Raw genomic sequence first — 19,896 nt, 5'->3', positions numbered from 1 at the left:
CCAGCATCCACTGAGTGCTCAATGTTTTCCCTCTGTCTTGTATCATGGATTCTCATCTTTCCACCTCATCGTCCTCATATATTATAAATTCGAAATAAAATCCTTAACCCTTACCAAGAGTTGTTGTCACTGTAGCAGGCCATGTGCATGTATATGTTTACAGTATTTCCCACAGGCCACAGGCCGCTAAATACTTCCACTGTGTGTCTCGAATACGCAACTGTGAGTAATAAATGTGGTGAAAGATGAGTATAAACATAAGATGCACTGTTCAGAAGGAGAATATTTGAGGTCGGCAGTCTTGTAAGCACATGTTATTCTCGGTGAACATGTTTATCCACTTTGAAAGGTGCAAATCCCTGTTTTCCATTCAGATTTACACGTTCCAGTTTAATCCAGCAAGTGCTCTATCCCGACAAAAATTAAAACAAAATACTGTAAGTGTCAACAAGTAAACTAGTATCCCAGTTATTATCAGGTTTTAGAATAAAGATCCTGGTTTCAGAAACCCTAGAAAAGGCTTTGTCCTGGTTTTGACAATCGAGATATGCTGGAACCAGATTGTAGTGGCCTGTAAACACCATGTCCAGGTCTGTGATCGCTGCATTGTGCTGCCTGAACTTTCAAGATTCAAGATTCAAGATTCTTTGAGTCAAAAATGGAAATGGAATGGAAAGAAAAAGAAAAAGTGAAAGTCACTTGTAATGTGAAAGCTAAATTGAATCATCTCTCTCCTCTTTTTCTACTGATGATTAGACGGAGTAAAAGCAGCAGTGTCTCCCCCTCAGCTGCAGAGGTCATTACTGATTGGTTGAAAGGTGTAAACCACTTCCTATCGGCTAGATGATCCTATCCTGTTAAATGTCCCTGAAATTAAAGCGCCGTATTTCTTCCTGCGGCATTAAGGCGTCTGCGATAGTCTCATATTTACTAATGAAGCGTGGCGGAGCTTCCCACGTTTGCTTGCATCTCAAAGTGGATAAAAGAATGTAAACGCTGTGGGAATATGCTGTAAAGCACAATATGCCCTGATCATGTGCAATACATGCACTCAGTGTTGCTGTTGTTCTGTCAATGGACATCCTGTTGACCCTTCTGTCAGATATAGGCACATAATTTCAGCGTAAGACACTAAACCATACAAGTTCTTCTTCTTCAAGTGTTTTTGGCCCTCAGTAAACAGCTTCAGGTGCATTATCAGCCTCAGGACTGGATGGACTTTTATGTCTTTATGTGAGTGACCAGGTCACTCTATGTTTAATGGAAAAACACACATCCCAAATATGATCAAACCTCTGACTTTCTCAATGGTGGGGTGTGTCACTGCCAGTGTTCCAAGACACGTCCAGCTATTTCCATTGATAAGGACGCAGGCAGCGGGAAGGAAGTTCCCCGTCAGATGCGCATCATGCAAAGCGGCGTGGTGGCAGGCCGCGCGCTTTGCATGCTTTGCAGCGGCTGGGTGCGGGAGCAGGCGGCAGCGGGCGCGGGGACGTTCGCTTCTCTCCTCTGGGTAATTGCTGCGCAGGAAATTGGACGTAAAATGTTTGAATGATCACATATCCGAGGTGAGTTATGGACAGGGCCGACAGTAGTGAAGTAAATTAAAACAAGTGAATCCAATTATTGTTTATGGAAAGCAGCTGGCCGAGCAGCATATGTTGGTGAGTGAAACTATGAGGCTGATGTTGAGGTTTTGAGCTCTGCTTGTCTGTGTAACATGATGGCTATTTCAGTCTTTCATTCATGCATGAATACAGATTGACACGCCAGAAGACTTTTGAAAGACCTCGTGCTGTGTGTTGGATTTGTTAGAAATTGTAAAACAGCTGAAGATCTGAAGTCAATTGTCTTTCTTTTTTTTTGTCTTGGTTAACTCATGCTCCATGAGGGTACTCTGATGTCATAACAACACGATAACTCGCCTCTATGGATTTACAGAAAAACAAGGTTAGTGTTTGCTTACAGTCGCGTACAAACCCCGTTATCCGTGTGTTTATTTACGTACACTGAATCAATTCATCTGTGATACAGCCAACAGTCATGTACTGGATAAGCTTTCGTTTCAAAACATTTGGATTTAATTATCATGGGGATATGATATCCAAACAATCTGGTTTCTTCCATTAATAACATGATTGCGGCATGGCAGTGCGAGCTAAGGCCGCAGCGTTTTCATATATTTTTGTGGATTTGGAACTTGTTTACTTACTATTATGGGCATGAGGCAAAACCCAATTTAGAGTAATGATACAGTTTACGTTTTGGAGTTTTAAAAGATCTCTGTGAGGAAGTGTCCTGGTTCCACAGCCTGCAGTCTCCCAACTGAAAAACAAACACTACCCGTGTGACTTTTCCACAATAAGAGAATTCTCACTTGCTTGGACCTTTCGCAGCTCAGCGCCGTCGACATGAGGGAGAGGAAGCGGGCGAAAGCTCCTCTGTGACTGATAACTTAAGCACTGTACATTGAGGAAATGTAAGCAGTGTGTTACTTTGGAGATAAAGCACTACAGAGCATGATATTCTATTTATAGACAACAACCATGGTGCAAAGAGAAGTGTTTTTCTCATCCGGATTACAGTTCTGGACAGCAGGGCAGCAGTGTTGGGAGCTGTGAGCATTGAAGCACCTGGTTTTCATTTGCTTTTTCTAGTTTTAGTCATTTCATTATTGCTGAAGTCTCGTTGTAGTCAACAAAAGCTCAAGACGTTTTAGTTTTTGTCATTGAAATTGTCTTGCATTTTTCGGCTGCCATCTTTCGCAGTAATTCCGTGGTTCCAGGCATAATTCTGGTCTGTTGCGAGGTTAGTGGGTAATACAGTAGACCGATTCTTCATTGTAAATATCATTGTCATTCCCAAACAACAGCTGCTTCAACAGAGCTGCTTACACTCTCTTATTTTGACTGGCTTGGCGTTACCTGTGCTCTCCACTGCAGAGCGACCTCATGATTGTACTGACTAAAACAGCCCGAGACGGCAGCTCAGACTCAACCACCGTTCATTCAACCCTCTGTTTGTACTCAAGGGATCATTGAGGGGGAGGGCCCTCATTTACAATGACAAATGGTCGAATCAGTTACCAAAGAAAGAAAAGGAAAGATCACAACAAATAGACAACAGGCCACACTTATCTGATTTTAAAAAGCCATGTAAGACTTCCCAATTACAGAGAAGATAATTTTATCGATTTTAATTAAAATTGCGTCTAGAAGAAGTGGACATTTTCGCATTTTTTCTTGAAATCTTATTGGTTTATTGCGTGAGTGCGTGAGTGTTTACGTTTCCATAGCCACATGCTAGTTTGAGAAAAAAAAGCTTTGTAACAATGGTGGCAATGTTACAGTTGTACCGGTTATGTACAGGTATCTTCCATGAAACGACCGTCCTTGAATGCACCTTAACGACTGCTTTCTGTATGAAGTCTGAGCCACTACAGGTGTGGGCTACTCCAGAGGGATTATGATATGGAGTCACCATATGTCTACAACCGGCTTTGTTTTGTCACTACTGAACTTTACTGCCATCTACTGGAATTTAAGATGCATGGCATTTATTCTGCCAGGACCAAGTACCCATCCTGTTAACGCAAGTGAAAAAAATTGCCTTATGCTCAGTATTAATGGCCTCTTCCTTGGCCCATGTTTTCTAAAATCCTGCTGGCAAACAGACAAACAAACCAACAGGCTGAGGCGAAAACAGAACCTCCTTGGCGGACGTGATCATAGTTTTGACCCCGGGCTCCAGGGGTAGTGTGGCTTCACAATCAGGAATTTTTGGCGTCAATACGGCTGCAACAATGGCAGCTAATCTGGCAAAACTGTTCACAGTCCTTCATTGGTCTCACATTTAGCAGTCTCCACAGATCTTAGTTACATTGCTGAGAGTTAACGTAAAATGTGGAACCAGTGGCTTGAGCTGCTGATAAAAAACCAAAATTGTAATAAGTTTAGTTTTCTTGAATGACTTTGGTGAACACAGAGGGGAAGATGGTTGGGAACTTATATTAACTCTCCATCAGTTCCTCAACACAAAGGATAGGCAGCTAAAAGTAACAGAACCACTGCTCATATACTCATAACACCAGCTGGGAGTATATGAGGAGTGTTTGGAGTGTGTACAAGCTTTATGTCTGTGTACTTTTCTGTGCTCACTTGGATGTGATTTCAGTCAGACTGCCAACAGCTGACCCATTCTGTGGAGGGTTTGTCTTTTAGATTTAGTGCCTGTGAATTCCCTACCCCTAACCCAATTGAATTGAAGTAACAACATTGACTCTCCAACCCAGAGGAGACCTGGGACACACCTGATTTAGGGCCAATATCTCTGAGCTAATTCACTAGAAGTTTTTATATTGAGGATGTCACTGGCTGTGTTTTTCTCTCCTCTCATGTTGCGACCTCGTGCAGATAAAAGCATGAAGTCACAGTGTCGAGTTTCACCAGGAGGCAGATCGTACGAATGGCAGGAGACAAATCATTTAAATTGGTTGCGTATATTGTCAGTTGTTAGGACTTAGCTGGAGCGCTGTGCTCGTATTTCAAAGAGCCCTCTTCTCTAAACTGGTTTTGATAATCAGCAGGTTTTGGATGACCTGGCATTAAAGGGTTATACCACTTTAATTTGGCCTGTTGGCCACCTTAACCTGCCGATGTTTTTCATCTCGTTCATTTCACTGGAGATCCTAAATGGTACCCTAACATTAAGGATCGTGTTTTGACCTGCTGGTGTAAAGTATCAGCTGCTCTGAGCCAAAAAGCCCTACAGTGTGGCCTGTTATCTCCCTCTGATAACACCCTCTCTTTGGTTTCCCTCAAGACACACTCGTATTCATTTAACACTCACACGTGTTGATGTTTCCTCTCTCTTTCCTCCGAGTCCTTTGCATTGGTCTGGCAGTGTGCGGCTAGCTGTAGGCTCTTTATTGAGGTACGTATAGATAAGCGTAGCCTGACTTTTGTTTCGATATGATTAGGGGCATGCAAACAACATGGTAATGATATCAGGGTAATGGGTAGAGTTAGCCAAACTGCAGGCTGTATTGTGATGGCCAGACTCTGAGGATGATGGAAATGAACACATTCCATGTAAAAACTGCTCAATAAATAGAAAATATATCATATATAATACATTTAACTTTTACAGTCTTTCAACTTGCATCTTAAAAGAAGAGTTCACCAGACTTTATAGACATATTTCTCCACATACCTCTATTTGTATCTAGTTATGCAGACCTTTCTGGTTTTATGTTCACAGGTCTTGGGTTATCTGACAACTCCAATACCAGGGCTCTGTGAGGCTGTGCATGATGCTAACTGCTAACATCAACACGCTAAAGTGCTTAAAATGGCAGTGTTAAGGAGGCCTGCTTACAACATTCACCATCTCAGTTAAAGTGTCTCTCCAAACTACATCTCCAATAGAAATTGTTGGTACTGAGGTCTGTGGATTGCACTGTTTCAGACACCGCGAGAGGTAACCTTCCTGCATTTACTGCATGTGGATTCATAATGTGCATTTAGTTAGTTAAACTGTGGTTAAATTGAGATTCAGTGTGTTTCACGCCTGTTATTTTACCTCTCATTGACAGCTCATGTGGCTTAATGCCACCCAGACTGGCTGCATGTTACTGGTTTGCTCGTGAATTAGTACTTGGACACATCTTACCACATGTGTCCAATTAGAGTTCCAGTAAACTGAATTGGCACACACATCCTACATAATTTGGGTTGCTGAAATGCAGCCTATGGGTTTCCTATGATGTCTAATTACATTGTAAGACACGAGTAATTGCAATAATAAGTAATGTGTTTAGATTATGCAGAAGTCGGTCCAGATGTAAAACATCTGTTTTGATCCTGCACTTGTGCTTTTGTTACTCTACATGGTGTTGTGAGAGCTGCTGTCAAGTTTGTTCATATCTCTTATGTAAATTTCAGGCTGTGAGAGTATATGCATGTGCTAATAGCCACATCTCTCTTCTGCCTACTGTACATATTGTAAATTCAAAGTGAAATGAATCACATTGTCCCATGTAAAGCAGGGAGTTCTTCTGGCATGTTGGCAGGATGGAGTCACACAGTAGCATTATTGTACTGCATAATGGCCATGAGGCTGTTAAAAGAGATGAGGCCTTTAGAGCTCTTACTAATTCAGCACGCTATCAAGCGAATCTTAGCTTTACATGTGTCAAATGAACCAACTCATGGAGCATATAGACGAGAGAATGCCACCTGCTCAGTCAAGTAAAAACATTGGGGGGGGGGAATGACCCCCATGATCAACAGCAGGGCTGCTAAAGCAACTAAACAAGAAGACTGCAGTCCGGACGGACATTCAGGGCTTCAACGTCAGGAACGAGAGGGAGAGTAATGATATCAAACTAGAGATAATCCACAATGTCCAGAGTCTGACCTGAGATAAGCTTCTGCAGCCACGCAGGTATGTCTTCAGTGGTGAAAAAGACTTTTTCAGATAATCTTACATGCTCTGCGTGTTTTTGTTTCTAATTGTCGCTATGCCAAAGCATGTAATCAAAGCTTAGATCATACCCGGGATGAGCAATAGCCTTCTGGTGCCTAATATGGGCTCTGACCTTCAATTGAAGAGGTCAGATTTTGATGTAGCGAATAAAAAATATGGAATGAAGCATCAAAAAGGCCTGGAGATAAAGTTACAGACAAATCTGGCAGGTTAAGCAACACCTTTGCGATCTTTAATGAGTTTATTCTGCTGCTGTGCGCAAAATGGTTTTTAGATGTCATTATGAATTCTTGCGGCGGAATCTGTCTAATACTTTGGTGGGTTTGTGACATGGCTTAAAGGGATTGAGTTCATGAGAAGTAATCCATGTTCAGGCCGAGATGCTTTCTACTCTTTTAACCTTTCCTTGAGTGCTCAGCACTCCCCGACCTTCACATTCATACCTGTGCAAAGTATTCGCCGCTGGCTCGCTTAGACTTCAAAGGCTCAGAAGTGGAGTAACGGCGCTTTAAGCATGCGCAGTAGACGACAGGATCCTGTTCAGTTTAGGAAATAGACTGGGTGAGCCTGCAGACTTTATATGAAAAGATCAATACAGTCAGCTACATTTACTCTCCAATCAATCAGGTTAACTAAGAGCAGACGCTATTTGTCTAAAGACTTCATAAGTTTGTATATAAATCAAACTGGTTTTGTTATCAAGATCCAGCCACTGATCATCGCAAGACATAACATATAAACATGACAAATGAAGCCCATGCAGCTGGCGAGCTAGGACAGGAAAATGGTTTTCGATGATGGATCAGTCAACAGTTCATGTGGTTAGGATTTTTCAGAAAATTATTCCAACTACTTGGAACATTTCAATGATGTAACTGCGAAAGGGAACCTTGCGAGGTGAGGATATATCCTCGAAATGGGCTGCGCTTTTCTTTGTCCTGACTTCAAGTGATAATCTCTCCGATTTGCATGAGGATGTGAAACTCCATTTTTGATAGCAATTACTTACAGAAGGCATTCACAGGAAATGATGGAAATGATGCATGTGCGTAGAGTCATATCACATCATACCCATGGCTGTATTTGCTAATGCAAACTGAACAAACGTTAGCTACTGTAGACCGCCCCTCTGTATAGTGTGGGCCAAACACTGAGTGAGTAAGCTCGATGACAACACTCGACGGGTGTTGAAGTACAATGAACAGAAATAAACGTCTAGAGGGGATCAGTGCTAATGTTAGCAAGCAAAGCTAGCGTTCACAGGAAAAGTGGAAGGTAGTTAGCAACGAGCGATCCATGTGATAGCTTTTGTTGTTAAGCATCTACAGGAAATGCGAGGTATTTGCCATTGAGGCGGTGCAGAAACAGGTCAACATAACAAGATGTCTTATGCTATATATTATATCTGGGGCGTCAGCGGCTGAATTTAAAATGCTGGACAGGGACAACTGGAGCCAGCTGTTATGTAACAGTGTTGAATCTTGATGTGTGTTTACTTGTCCATACGTATCATTACAAACTGAACACTGGGTCCTGCTTTATTAACTGGGGACACAAACGACCTGATGGAATTTCACACATTTCCTCTACCAAAATGCTATTCAGTAGGGAAATGTTTACACTGCCATATATCTCTCAATGGATGCATCATATGGATCTACCAATATTTCCTTCTTTAAAGTGCGTCTGTTATCCCTTGCAGTGACTCTTGAATTAAACAGATATTTAGGCTGCTTTAACAGTTACTAAAAGCATATTTGGCATAATGATTAAATGGCTATGACTTTGTCTTTTTCTTAACAGAGTAGATCAGTACGATAATATTGGCTTTCCACTATAATGCACTTGTATTTGAGAGTGTTTAAAATTTGCTGTCAGAGGAATGCATCCCTACCATCTGGCTGCAGTTAAATGGTCTATATTGATGATTATCACGTATGCTGCAAATATACATTATATACAGTGTTTAAAGTAGGATGCAGTGTTTACAGAATGGGTTTTAATTGGATAGTGAGTTAACCCACGTTGAGACACTGAGCTCACCAATCAGATTTCGATTTTTTATGCAAAGACAGTGACAAGCTATTATTTTGTATAACTCTTGTTATTTGTCTCTGACTTGGCAGAACATTGCTCACCGTGCCTGATTAGACACTGGGTGTTGTAATACAACCTTTCCTGAAGAATGTAATGATCTCACACATCAAGCAGATGTTCTCTATCAATATTTGTTGATGTGAAGGCCCATTAGTTTGCTAATTACATTTGCATAAACATTTCACTATTTCATATTTACTATGCTAAATTGGTTTTCATACAGAGTTTACATACGGTGGCCCTCAAGTGCTTACATATGTTTGGTGTAAATGCTGTTTGACCTGAGTACTAATGTATACACACACATACACAGCCAATCACATACTGTATGTGCGTGTATTCATGGCCACACACAAATAAGCAAACAAAAAATCAGCAGCGTCCCGCACTAAACAGCTTGCATTCCCCGCCAATGACTTGCTCAGAGTAAACAAACATTTATGTGCTTCTCTAGCAAACCAACAGTGTGGTGGTGCTGTTTATTTGGTGGACACCCCAGCCTGATGTAAACAAACTATTGAACTTTGTTTAATGAAAGGTATGATTTGGACATAAGAGGATTTTGCTGCTCGTAGTTCTACGTAGCCACAGTTTAGAGCATCTAAAATGCTGTGGTTTGGCTCGGTGTCATGGGGGAGATCCGGATAATTAACTAATTGTTGTGCCTGGAAGAAAAGCACTTAATGTTATGAATGCACCCTCTGGCAGCCATATTGGAGGTCCTCAGTTTTAATTCACAATGGAGTTCAGTTACTGATTGGAAACAAAAAATTCCACCAAATTCATCTGACCCATTTTCAGCCCTGCAAGTGATTGCACATGAGACAGTAAGGATCATAATGTTGCTCCCTGACATGGTCAAACTTATGATGGACAGTTTACAAAACGGATCAAAATCGGTGTTGCAGAATCAGACATATTATCTGTTTTATTTAATCCATTCTTCCTTTTTAAAACCTGGAGCCTGCATTAGCCACAAAGCAACTTAAACACTGCCAGGTTGGTCGGGTAATAGCGTATCATGCTAGTCTCCCTACAACAATTAAAGTACATGGGGGAGTTTCATCTTAATGTTTGTCCATAATTTAATTCTTGTGCAGCATGCCTCGTGGTCAAGTAGTCATTATTTTCAATAGACGGCCCTGCTTGTGACTTTTTGAGGCAATGCTTAGTCACAGCTGTCCTTTGAGCTCCATGCTAGCATCAACAAGCTAACATGTTCACAATGACAGTGTCTTAACTTAGGATGCTGGAAATCCTCAAAAAAGACAATAAATGTCAATTTGAGTCAATTTAAAATGTAATAACGATTTTTAGACCTTTACAAAAGTCTTTTTTCTGAATTGTTGCTAAATTGAGACCCAGGTTACATTGCACCTGCATCTGTTGAGGCCTTTTTCACAGCAGACACTTTAACATGTCTTAGCAGGAACAGCCCAGGTGCAGTTTCTAACAATAATTAGTGATGGCTGCTTCCTCTCAGGTGTGTTTGTCCATGCTGTTTCTCCGACACGTCTTCCCGGGATACCTAAGTGGAAGAGAGCTAACATTGATGTTACGAGTTACAACTGTGCCACCTGCGCCCTTCCTGCTGGGACACATCTGCTACATAGCAGTCTTTCTGAAAGGCTAATGCATACAGCGCTGCTGGACTTTTTATTAAAAAAGAGCAAGCTTAACAAAAACATAATGATTGGGAGTATTTAACAACTAAAGTAAGCTTCCAGGAAACCTCAGGATGTGACAGTATATGAAGAAGCGTTGAATGCTAGCTACATAATCTTTTAGCCTTTTTAGAGTGAGTCACATTTATTCCTCTCAGCACAATACGCCCCATGTTAAACTCCATATTTTCCCCACTGAGGTATAACACCCATCTTTACTGCTCTACACACCTTTAGGTGCTTTTAGCCTTGTTTGGTCCTTCAGTGCGCACATAGACTTTGAGTTTCTCATATGTAAAAACTTTGCTGCGTCTAAAAAAAGGTATTCAGCACATTTCCGGTGAGCAAGCTTGGTGAGTGGTTATAATGGCGCCTTAGACGGAGTCCGAGGCGCACACAGTTTTCTCCGAAGTTGGTGGACCAAACCGGATGTAAAAGGAGATTCGGTACTGGACTTGTTCGCCAGGTTGTGTCTGCTGGGTGTGTAAGTAGGCAGTTTTGCGCTAACAAATGTTTGCTAATGCTTTAGCCATGACACTTGTTAAGCTAACAGCGGGTCTGTATCTGTGTGTATCTTGTCTTTAGCTCACTAAACATAACTCAAATTTCTACACTTATGCGCATTTTATTGCCATGTTGCATTTCAAGGAGCATTTAGCAAATGGGTAAATTCTAATAATATTTTGGTTTGTGTTGGTTGAATCAGTCCAACAGAAAACAAACTGTTTGGACTCGTGCTTTGTCTAGAGCTTTCCATCATAAGCCAAAAATAACGTTCACTCGGTTTTCTTTGTTTTTACTCAAACTGTTTTAGATTCTTTGTGTATATAACAGTGATTTTCTATGTTTAATGTTAGCCCCCGTTTTTTTTTTTTTTTTTTTACAGCCAGTGAGCTGCAGTAACAGTAAAAATGGTGACAATTATAACTAGGCAACCACTGATTAAATTATAGCTGATTGTCAACATGTGAAGCATTTTTTGTCTTCAGCTGTGGTTACTGTACATGTTGAGAAAGTTGTGATGTCAGGATAACATGTCGCTCTGGCCTTCCATACCACAGACATAACTTGCTCATTTCTTGTATTTGGACAGTATTTGTGCTCAGCCAGCTCTCAGGTTGACCCCTATGATGACAGGACACGTGGCTCCCAGGAGATTTGCGACACAAGTGGCGTTTCTACCATTATTCCAGCGCTCTATGCGCTGAAGTGTGGAATGAGTCTCCGAGCAGTCTGGTTCCACTTGTGTATACTGTTCATTTTTATATGCATAAGCCTTCATCATTAATCATGGAACACATACCTTTAGAGTGTTTGCAACATGTCACGCTGTCTTCTTGTGACTGGTTTGTATTATTTGGTGCGGTTCAGAGAAAGCCGGCGATGCAGGTTTTTGGAAGGTCTGTTTAAAGTAAAGAAAGTGAATTTAATCAGTTCAATCTTGTGGAAGGTTGTAAATCTGGAAAAGTATGAATAGTTTGTTGCTCTTTCATACCTGAGCAGACCTTATGGATACATACTGCACAGTTTATGTAGTTTTAAGTCTGCACTGTTTTGTCACATGTTGTAAGACATGCTGAATTAGTGCCAGCAACCCATGATAAACGATTGATTCATCTGTTTGCCATATCATATACCGCCTTCTTTGCCCGTCACCCCATGAGTCCTCTCACCCTTGGCCGAGGCTTTGGAAGCTGCACTAGCCCTCCGTGTGCTCACCACTCGGATTAATGGCTGTTTTGGCAACATATGAGCTCATGGGTAATTGGCTGAGGTGATGTTTCCTGTTGAATGCTACCTGGATCTTTTGTGGTCGCCGTCATGGTTGGTCGCTTCCCCTGCCACTAAGGCTGGTAATTGAGCGGCACTTTTGTGACACAGCTTGTGAACCGTGATGAGGAAGTTATATGTTTCCTCAAAGTGTCATTGGAGAGAATTACACTGAAGTATTGTTTTTACCCAGAGACACAGCGCTTCTTTTGTATGTTAACTACTGTGGGCACGTCCCTTTGATGACTAACAAAGTTTCATCCGAAAAAACCAACAGCCTCATTTTTACCTTGATTGAACTTTTGTCTTTTAATTAGAATTAAAGGACTTGGATCAACATCTTATTGGTCCTTATACAAGTGAAAGCACGAGTACAACTGTGTGATTCATCTATGTCAATATAGCAATCTTTCTTTCCATTCAGCCTCAGCACCTCTCTGTCCCTACACGTCATGAAAATTTCAAGACATAGTTGTCATTCCCCACCTGTCCACCAGGTGCTCTCAGAGATTCCTCACCTATACCACCTGATCCTGCTCTACCATACGCCTGTCCCTCATTCCCTCATCAAGCCTCAATGCACAAACAGCAGCCTCCTCTTCCTAAATCAATCTGCACATGTCATCTCAGATGCATTTTAAAAACCGTGAAGTCAGTGAGTTGACCTTGAGTCAAGAGTCTCTGTCAAACTACTGTTTCCGAGGTCAAGAATGAATTCAATCAAGTACCAAGAAGTGTTTTTGTTTGTTTGTTCCAGGGTCAATGACATATTTTCCAAAGGCAACAACAGCATTCTTATTTAAGCAGAAATAAATCAGGCCCCTGTTTATCATGTGTCCTTCACATCTCTAGTGTTGCTTTGCAACATGGATCACAACATAGACCTGAGTCATTTTGCCCCAAAGGAGCATTAGCGCTCTAACTACCAGCCTCCTCAGATAGAATCCTGAAACAAAGAAATCTATGCAACAAGTTAATTATTATGTAAATTTAACAAAGCAACACAAAAATATCGAAAACCTCTAAAAGTGGCCTTTGGTTTAACCTAATTTCTGACCCCTGGTGTTGCTTCAACAGAGGAATAGTGTTCCATCATCCCCCCATGCTGTCATACACACACACACACACACACACACACACACACACACACACATTTTTCCAGTGCTGGAATTGGAGGAGCTGCGTTCAACAACTTTCTGATACTCACAAGCTGACATTCCTTACACAGCTCCTTCCATCACTTTTCAGATATACAAAAAAGCAAAACATTATAAATTTCTTGGATAGATTTAAGACCTATATAGATATTGTGCATCATTATCACTGAAGTCTTTGCAACAGGGCCATGACAACGGCCAAGTTTAGAGATGATACATTCACTTGGACTATACTGAAAGACACACTGAAAGAAAGAGGAATGATTGAATTACTGCATCTATGAAACACACATCAGCATATGCAGATGAGAGACAGAACCCCACCAGAAATCCCCTGGGCAAAAGTACCAGAATAAGATTGCTCCGCTGTAATGGGAGACTTGTGATGTTTAGGTACACGATGTGCCTGTAATAACAACCTAAGTGGGAAGAGGTCTTGGGTTCTCCTGGTTTGAATCCTCTCAGTGAAACGTCTCCTTAAGCAGCCTGCGTACATAGATCAAAATAACAGGGCTGAAAAAGACCAAAGTAAAACTGTCAAGAAAGGGCACTGGTCTGGATGAATGGACATGGACGAGGCTGTGAATTCTTCCGCCGGGTTATGGCCTTGTTGTTTGTATCCCGAAACAGATGTTACACTGAATCCATCACTCAAGGTGAAAAGGATGTGCACGAATCCAAAAAAAACAAACCGGCCCGTGTCATGATTCTTTCCTGGGAGTCATTCTAGTAAGGCTAAAGAGTCATTTCCTTCTCACCTTTAAGGTTAGAAGAGATGCTCGCAGTACTTCTGCTTGTACAGTCTGAAGAGATAATGCAAATTAGAGGTTAGTGCTGTTGATGTTGGCTGTTTCCCCTAACAAAATATTTGATGCTGTCATAAGAGTAGCAGAGAGAAATGGCATGACTTCATGTCAGTGTCATTTCCTTGGAAAGGTTTTGTAGTCCTCTTATCACGTGGGAAAGAATTATGTTTACAGGATCTATTAAACCATGCAGGCTAACCTTGTTTCTTCAGTGACTCAGCAAGCGAATTAAGTGCTATACATCATAAAATACAGGTTGTTCTTGTGCCATTCAATCGGGGTGATTTGATATGAAAGCAGAATGCGGCTGATGAACAACACCACATCTTAATTCATCTCAGTCGTCTCGGCTTATTGAAAGATTTATATCTGCTGACCTCTCGTTCCTTCTTCCAAGACACATAAAAGAACATGCATGCTGAGAGTGTGTGTGAGTGTCGTTAGTCTCTCTGTGTTTTTGTGTTTGCTTGTGCAAGGCCTCAAGCAATTAAGTTCATGCCTCTGCAAACAAGCTGGACTCGAGCTAGCGGGACCCTCCTTTGTTTCCTCTCTCTAATTGTCTGATATCACTCCGCTCCAGCTTCAAACGTCCAAGGCCCACACTGTGTGTAATAAGCTCAGGCTTTTGGCTCGAAGGTGCAGAAATCAAGTTTTCTTCAATTAACTGGAATGTGGCCATTTCCCCGTTGTACCCTCTCCCAGATCCCACTGGGATTGGCAGAGCTGTTGGCGCTCTGTGGGATCCACATTAACTGTGTGAACATTCTTGTCGTGCTATTCTGGTGTATTTATTGGCTGCTTGATTACATGCGTGTTTACTTGGCAGTTTGTTGCCCCGCCAGGGAAAGAGGAGAACGCGTCCAAGCATCGTGATCCGCGGGGATCGTTGGAGCTTTCAGGGGTTGTGCTTCGTTGCTTTGATGCGCTGTCAGTCATCGGCAGAAACAAAACAGACGGAGGCTGTTTCCAAATCCCACTCCGCCACTTCTGACGGAGAGCAATGATGTTGATGATGAAAGATGAGGTTGAAGATGAAGTTGTTGCTGCTGACGGTGGTCAAACACAATTTTGCACATAACACATGGCTGTGAAATACAGTCAGTGGCCACTTTGTTAGGTACCCCTGTGCAATCTATTGGAATGTAATACAACAGCTCGGTCATAAATACCACCTGTATAAAATTTCTAGAAATGTCTAAATTCAGTTATATGTTTATTACTGAGGTCATAGTGGTCGTGTCGTACTGGACTAGTTTATATTGGAAAGTGTTTCTCTTTTTTTGTCCTCCCCATTTGCATATGTGGAGGCAGTCCAGTACCAAATATGACCTCAATACTAAAACATATCTGAACATTATAAGGCATCATAAAAGTAGACATGATGGCACAACGATTGTGTAGGATTGCATCACACTGTACAGATGTAAATAACTGGATTGAGTGCATGTTTATCATGTTAAGAATTATCATTAAATCTCTCCCTAACAGGTGGAGGACACCGGGCTGTAGCTTGAAACAGGAATGCCAAGCGACTGCCAGTGAACAGGTAGGATTTCTATTCAAATTGAAGCCACAACAGTGTTATTTTAGTGCATATGTATTGTTGTGTATAGTGGCACTGAAAGCTTTATGCCCTGAGACTTAAGAAAACAAAAGCAAATCAGGAAAACTTAAAAAAATGCAAAGTGAGAAAACATAACCAAAAACGGAGAACACAACCAAATACAGAAAGGATGGAAGGAGCACAGATGACAACAGAAACTGTTTCCAGAGGACTGAATCAGGAGCTGTAAAGGGACCACATTTTACACAGAGGGGCCAAGTATATGTCCAACACCCATGCAGATTTCCTTACTCAGTGAGGCGTACATTTCACGAGTCGTTCCTTGTTTGCCAGTGGCTCTATAACTTTGAGCGAAGACATACATCTCTGAATATGTTTTGCAAATTGAGTCTTGTTCAAGCACACTGTGTGCTTCAAAAAGGCAGAGAAAATAAAAAGTCTTAACAATTTTCATATTTTTGCAGTTACCATTCCATTAAAAATGAGCTTAAAACGTCTATCCAAGGCAGACCCAAAGTAAGTTGATGCCTGTTCTTGAACCATTTGGAGTACATGCATGTTTTGGTCTCTTTTGAAAGGTAACACTCTGAACTATCCCCAGCTGTCAGCATCACTGTATTGGCATTGAGTAACAGAAGTTTGAACACACTGCAGTAGATGTTTTTTGCTTTTTTTCCCCGCTTCAATATCCTTTTGTAAATAGCTGGAAAACATAGAGGGACCACCGCATATAGCATTTACCCTAGTCCATGTTCAATAAAAACATAAATAACATCAGAAACTCTATGTTTTCATGTTTTCTCTATTGGTATATCTAGGCATCCTCCAACAAAAGGAAATTTACTATATATTTATCTACCTAATGATCTACATTATTTACCTATGTTTTGACTATCTCTTTATATTGAGGCAATTTACTGTATTTATTCTTTGTAATATTGCTATATGTGTCTGGAGCAGTAAATAATCTACTGAAGTGGCATATGTGACCGTATTCAAAATTTCATTGGCTATTCAAAGTGTCAGTCATCTGCAAGATTGGCTGTGATTGGCTTGATCGTTACATGGAAGATCTTCTTTTTCTTCTGTTCAACTCTGACTGTTATTGGCTTCTCTGGTAGCTAGGCTTTATATGGCACATTGTGATTGGTCAATTATGGTGTCATTTCAAACCTAAGACTCCACAAAGTAATTGGAGACAAGATGGTGCCTGTCAGTATATGTTGCTGGAAGTTGTAATGGAATAAAAGACCAGTGGAAGACGAGCACATCACCTGCTAATTCGAAAAGAGAAAACATTGTTCTGTGGATAATTGTCATGGGTTGGACTTAATATTTTTACTGAAATGCATCATCTGGACCTTTGTCTGTGTTACCAGCCCATTTTTGTTGGAGTGTTATCAATCTGCGGATCAGTGAGAGACATAATCAGTGAGTTGCCTCAATATTTTGCCAAATTGGAAAATGGTTGTTTGTCTGCTGTTGCTGTTTATGCTGCTGTGCCTCCGGTTGTCATTGTATCTTGAAATGGTTTGCATCAATCGATTCACAAGAATCGTAGCTTTCTAACGGTGTATAATATGAGGACAAATGTAAATGTAGCATTTGTGTCAGTAGACGAGAAGGAAAAAAATACAACAATATAAGCGACAATAAATAATCCCGCAGGCGGGCTGTCAGAACGATGGTCACTTCAGCTCTCAGTGCCTGCTCATGCTGCATCCATCACATTGTTACCAGTTCCCGCTCATAAAGCCAAGGCAATCGTTCACATTATTACTTCCGTTGCGTTTTTTGTCTTGCAATTGTTTTCAGAATTTGTGTGTATTAGACTTCGTCATCGTTTCTGTATTTGCAGGGTGGTTGCTTTTAACAGATTTGTTTTGTCTTCCTTCATTTGCAGCATGTTTCCGTTTTTGTATTTGTTGTAGACTTTCGGATTTGTTTCTGAATTGGCATCACATCATTCTAATGGAAATGTTTCGGACTATTTGAGAGTGTTCGAATCAGATTTGGCCCCACCCATGGTCCCAGCCATGTCCGGGCATTAGCGACAATATGTCATCCATGCACTGTGTTGGCCAATCAAATATCTATTATATCTACTTTCATTGAAGCTTACACTGTAACACGAAAGACATATTTCCACTGTTTGCCTCTCAACTAGTGAGGATGCAATGACTATCTGTCCTGTCTTATACTGGTACTGTGGTGCTTTGACGTCATATAAGCCTTAAAAATTAAATTAATGTATGTATTCCTCTAACTGGACTTCCTGGATCATATCTAATCATGTCACCCCACGCCAAACAGCTCCTCCCCTTGAAACACTGCAAGTTTTGGTCTGAACATCAGCCAGTTGTTTAATATAGAGCATCTTTGCATAATTTTTATACATGATTCTAGGTGAAGGCTAGCCTCATTTATAACATTAGCACTCCCTATGTTACTTACTCACACAGACACGTAGCTTTCCTATACAAACCTCGGTTATACAGCAGCAGGCTGTAGCTATGTATATCCTGGGTTTATATCCTTATCCTGGGGAGTGCTGAGTTCACATATAGGGCTCGGTGAAGACGGCCATACTTTAACTTAGAGTATGTCTACTTTGAATGAATTAAAATCAAATCAGACAGGCATAATAATGGGCCAGTTACTAACTCAGTGCATCACACCACTGCTTTAAATGTAATGTATTTATACCTGACGTTGTGAAGTATCCTGGCAATGCTGTCCAACAACTTTTGCACTGCTCACTATGGTCTGGCAGGGGCAAAAACTAGTTTTGGGCAGATGTAATTTCAAGTTGGCTGTGCAGCAGATGATTGACAGTTCTCCTTCTTCAGACAACAACATAAAACATTAAAATTGTTGTGGAAACACTGTGAGATTTGTTGTTTAGCACCAAAATTAGTTTCTGAGTAAACACACCGGGAGTTGCAGGATTGTTACGTGCGCAACACCTAGTTTTAAGAGGTGCTGTGAGGATCAAGTCATCCAATATGTATCACATGGAGCCCAATTGGTTTTTCAAACGGATGTTTTCCAGACAAAAATTACACTGTAAAACTCAGCTGGTCAGATGTAGTTTTGGCCTGTGAGGGTAGATGTGATGCTTTCAATCACTCCTCACTGCTCTATTGTGCTCTTTTTTAATACTTAAACCTCCCATTAAGATCTTAACTCTCAATGGAAATAACTTTATTACCCGTGATGATCTTGCTTTCCCACAGTGACCACTACACTGTAGGTACCAGAGCTATTAGTTTTAATGTTTGGTCCCATGTGAGACATAGTGAGAGTAACAGCGAAAGAAAAGCCCTGACATTCATAGAACATCTCAGAATGATGATTTTATGGCTAGTCTGCAGAGATTTAAACATTACAGGCCCTCATGAAAATGGACTTTGTACATTTTTCCACCCGATAAAAGTTCCTTTCCAAAATACCATAATGCATATCAATCTGCAGGAGCTGATTTAGTTTGACTCTCAGTAGCAGTTTTGCAGGCCTACTGTGTGCATTACCTGCTCAATGGTGTGCCTTTTGTCTGGATGAGAAAGAGTTCATGGTTGTGACATTTATTACAGCCTGTCACAGGGAGGCTCACGGGGCCTTTTTAGTGTCAAGCCTCGGCAGCGTGGGGCTTATTTCCAAACGGCCTCGTGTGTCAGGAGACCTGCAACATCAAACTAGTGTCACTCAGGCATCCCTCTGCTTTCTGTACGTGTATTTTATGTCAGCATTTTTTTCAATTCATTATCCTGGAAAGACGCCTCGCAGATAAGCAGCATATACGCGAGCCCTTCCCTGGACACGTATACACGTATATGACCAACCGATCTTACCTCATCTCATGACATCGTGGACATCGTGCCCACGCAGTTTCATGACCTTAGAACACTTAATACCTTTTACTGACGGCAGACTCTTCTTTTACAGCTTCCTCAGGGTCAAAGTTGAACACAGGGGTCACACTGTTACTAAAGCTATGTACCAAGACATGCAGCGAGACTGTGAGGGATTATCATCTGACGACATCTCTGCTTTCTTTAATGCCTCTGCTCGGGGTGAATTTCTTGAACTATGATGAAGAGGAGGGCTTTGCTGTCAGTGATGCCCATGTGCACAGCATCATATGTCAGTGTGGTCTGAGGGGCTGATAGGGGAATGGGTCTGAGGGATCAGAGAAATGACTTAGGGATCTTTACCAGTGTCTTTTCTGGATAAATTGTATCTATATAGCTCCATATATGGAAGATTCAACTGCTTCTTCCACTTACAGATTAAATCATGTCCATACATTAGGAACATTCTTTTGGTCCTTCTCATTCATCAGTACTCAAAGG

The 19,896-nt window shown here is 41.2% G+C and overlaps 1 long non-coding RNA gene across 1 annotated transcript in view; it reads left to right on the top strand.

Annotated features, from left to right (window-relative positions):
* The first annotated feature begins 1,460 nt into the window (after positions 1 to 1,460).
* The window catches only part of LOC121625389, a 54,654-nt gene continuing 36,218 nt past the window's right edge, over positions 1,461 to 19,896 (top strand). The window contains exons 1-2 of the long non-coding RNA XR_006007904.1: positions 1,461 to 1,568; positions 15,469 to 15,526. This is a non-coding gene — a long non-coding RNA (uncharacterized LOC121625389). The remainder of the gene's footprint in view (positions 1,569 to 15,468; positions 15,527 to 19,896) is intronic.

The sequence above is a fragment of the Chelmon rostratus genome, chromosome 21 (assembly GCF_017976325.1).
Source record: "Chelmon rostratus isolate fCheRos1 chromosome 21, fCheRos1.pri, whole genome shotgun sequence".
Lineage (NCBI taxonomy): Eukaryota > Metazoa > Chordata > Actinopteri > Chaetodontiformes > Chaetodontidae > Chelmon > Chelmon rostratus.
Note: the sequence above shows the minus strand (reverse complement) of the source record. Positions and strands in the feature narration are given on the sequence as shown.